Raw genomic sequence first — 3,774 nt, 5'->3', positions numbered from 1 at the left:
TATATATATGTGTATATACATACACATATATATGTGTGTGTGTGTGTGTGTGTGTGTGTGTGTGTAGATATGTGTGTGTGTATATATCATCCCCCTTGTCAACTGGGCCTTGGGACAGTGTATTGAGTATACTGAGTAGATGTCCAGTTGGGGACAGGAACTGCACAGCAGCCCTTGGGGGCTTGGCAGATGACTCTGTGACCCTGTGTGGGTTTGCTGACAGGCACACAGCACCATTTATATGGAGGCAGCAGCAGTGGGATTCTTGCGGTCCCGCTGCAGGCTGGATAGGTAAAGATATTCCTGGGGCTTGGGATTTTGTAAACAGAATGAGAAAAAAAAATGCCATCGCAGAGAAAAGTGATTTTTTTTTCCCTTAAAACTCGGTTTGCTCTCACAATTGGGTTCTCTTCTTTCACGCTATTCAGCAAAAATGAAATAGCAGATTATTGGCGAGTATGAGGCCTGCCTGTTGGAGGTTGGCTGACCTCTTTGTTCACATGGGGCCAAGTTCTTCACACAGGATTCGGAAGCAGCAGCCCCACGTATTGTTTGAGGCCATTTAGAAGTAGAATTTTGCAGTTTTCCACACACGCTTATTTTGGGGCGACAGGACTCCTAGATCCTTGAAGTGGCCATCGGCTATTTAGGAGGCGTTGCCGGAGGTCACTGCGCTCTCGGTCTGGAAAGACACCTGCCGGCTTCATCCTGAGGGAAACACGATTAGACACAGCTTCTCAGGCGGTGCGATTATCCATGCCTGGGAGAGCTGCTATTGTGCTCACCTTTTGCTAAGCGCTTTGTCACCCACAACAACCATTTGAGAGATCTGTTATCACACACAAACAGCGATTTTCAGACTTAGAAGGATTTTATTTCTTATCTAAAATTCTCTCTCATCCTCAATGGACGAGACTAGATTCAAACCCGAGGCTCTGGAATTTTGAACTTGACCTTTTTCAGTACATTATGTTGCCTCTTACTGATGATTTGGTCATGGTAATAGCTCTATAAGTCTACAGAAATCTGACGAAATGTTCTTTCTTAAGCTAGCATATTCCTCCTTATCCCCAAAGCTCATCTTGGATGACCTGTTTTATACTTACTTGGGACTTTCTTTCTGCTCTTCCTACACTTAGAGCATTCACAATAATGCTAATGGTAGAGGACATCAATTTGAAACGTCTTAAAAGCGGGATCTTACCCTGCACCCTTCCCACCCATCCTGTGCTCACGGGGTCTCCTGAGGTTTGTCCACGGGCACTTTTAGTGTTTGCCCCATGCAAATCTCCTTTACGGTGGGAGACCGGGATTTGTTCAAGAACACACAGCAAATAAGACCCGGGATTTAAGTATGGAACTTTCTGACTGTGTGACCCAAGCTCTTAACCCCAGCCTCCTCATGAGGGATCATAAATTAGTCACTTTGTCTTCTACTCGGGGCTTCCCGCTTATGCAACTGGACACTTTGGAACACAATGTGACAGCCACTGTGTTAGACACTGGCAGTGCCCAGGGTTCTTTCCTTTTATACAGCCACTCTCCTGTCTATAGACATTTGGGTTGTTTCTGGTTTGGGCCCATTATCCACACAGTCGCTATGAATGTTTTTCTACAGTGATGTTTGAATGGAATAGGATCGTGGGGCTACGAGGTTTACTGATCTCAGAAGCTGCCAGATCGTCTTGCAGGGAGGTGACTCCACCTTCTCCCACCCCAGGATCTGCTTGCTAGTCAACCACTGGCATTGTCGTATGCCTTCGAGCTGAGTCATTTAGACATCAGCATTGATTTCGTCTGTATTTCTCTGATGACTACTGATATCAAGGACTTCTTATATGCTTATTAGCTGTTTGGTTAGCCAGGGAACGGTAGTCAGCAGTAAAAGAGAACAAATTACAAATGTCAGCATCAGCATGAGCCAACTGCAAAATCATTAAGTTGAATAAAACATTCCGATACATTAAAAGAGGAGTCACGCAATGTGATTCCATTTATTTTCCGGCAGCTCACAAAACAAGCAAAATAATCTGCAGTCATAGGCGTTAAAATAGTGATGATCTCTAGAGGAAACTCTGGCTTAAGAGTATAAGGGGACTCTCTAGGATAAAGACAGTGTTTGAGATCTTGACACTGGGGGTCTTATGAGTATAATCCACATGTAAACCAATTTTATTAAAAACTTTGCCAGTGAATTTTTTAATTTAAGCAAACAGCACAATTGTTCCCAAGCCTGAGCCCTGCTCCACTTGCTCCCTTGGATGCTCTGGTTCTGTCTTGGAACACTGTCCCTCCCTCCATGAGGTGGAAATACCCATAGAAGTAAGGACTCTGTTCTCCAGTAAAGTTCATCCCCAATTCTGTTAGTGAAGATGACTCTTCTTCCTGGTGGGAATCAGAGGGGAGAACTTCATTTATTGAATTCTTCAATTTTCTTCTCATAACTCCTGTTAATAAACTACAAAGCTGGGCTGGAGGCATTTGAATAGTTAGTATTGATTCTTTCCCAGAATGTAATCGAATTCTGTGATTCTGGAGCCAGCTCAGCTCTTACTTCCCAGCAGAAGGGAAGCCAGGAGAGTGCCTTATTTCCTGAGGGGACAGCCTCTTCTGCAGCCAGGCCCTTCTCATTCCAGTGGCTCCTTAAGTAACCCCCGACATGGGCACTCCCCTGTCTATTTGTTTGATCTTACCAAGGAATGAAACTGGTGCTCGTCTAAGTAGCTATAATTTATTTCCAAGAAACACAAGCTTGTTCTGAAATGACTCCTGCACCCACCTTGCAGCCTAGCATTTATCATGTGTATATGATGTGGATACCATGGAGGCTGGAGGGTGTGGTTTGGTTTGTTCGTTCGGTGGGTCGGTTTTGATTTTGGTGTTTTATTCTGTTTTAACTTGAAAAGCATAGTTCAGGAAAGCACTAGCCCCTCAAGCGTGAGGACCCAGATTCCCAAAGCCCCCATAAAGCCTGGTGTGGGAGCCATGCAGGAATCCCAGGATACCCGTGGCTGCTCAGGAGATTCCCAGACGCTTGTGAGCTAGCTCTCCTGGGCTACTGAGCAGCTAATAAGTGAGCCTGCCTCAAAGGTGGAAGGTGAGGACCAGTTTCTAAGGTTATCTTCTGCTCTTCACATATGCACCCACATGCTGTATGTTGTTTCTGCTCTTTTGACTTGGGGGGTGGCTGCCACCCAGCTCCCAAATGAATCACACACAGAGGCTTATTCTTACTTATGAATGTCCAGCCTTAGCTTGGAGTGTTTCTTCCCAGCTTTTCTTAACCTTTTGCCTCTGTGCTTTTATCTTTCTCTATTTTCATATACCTTTCTTTACTTCTTTGTCCGTGCCTTACTGTGTAGTTGGGGCCTGGGGGGCTGTGTAGCTGCGTGGCTGGGATGGCTGGACCCTGATGTCCTCCTCCCCTTGTTCTCTCATTGCTCCTCTTCCTCATTTTTCCTTCTATTTATCCTCTCTGCCTGCCAGCCCCACCTACTCTTGCTCCTGCCTCGCTATTCGCCGTTCAGCTCTTTATTAGATATATCAGGTGTTTTAGACAGGCACAGAAACACAGCTTCCCAGAGTTAAACACATGCAGTGTAAACAAAAGTCACACACCTGAAAATAATATTCCTCAACACACACACACACACACACACACACACACACACAAATACAAACACACATATGTCCACACACCATAAACATATACATACAAAAATAGTGGTAAAAGATACACATAGGAATTTTTTTGTTTTTGTTTTTTAATTTTTG

This window comes from Microtus ochrogaster, chromosome 6 (genome assembly GCF_000317375.1).
Source record: "Microtus ochrogaster isolate Prairie Vole_2 chromosome 6, MicOch1.0, whole genome shotgun sequence".
NCBI classification, from domain to species: domain Eukaryota; kingdom Metazoa; phylum Chordata; class Mammalia; order Rodentia; family Cricetidae; genus Microtus; species Microtus ochrogaster.
This window is presented reverse-complemented; position numbering follows the sequence as displayed.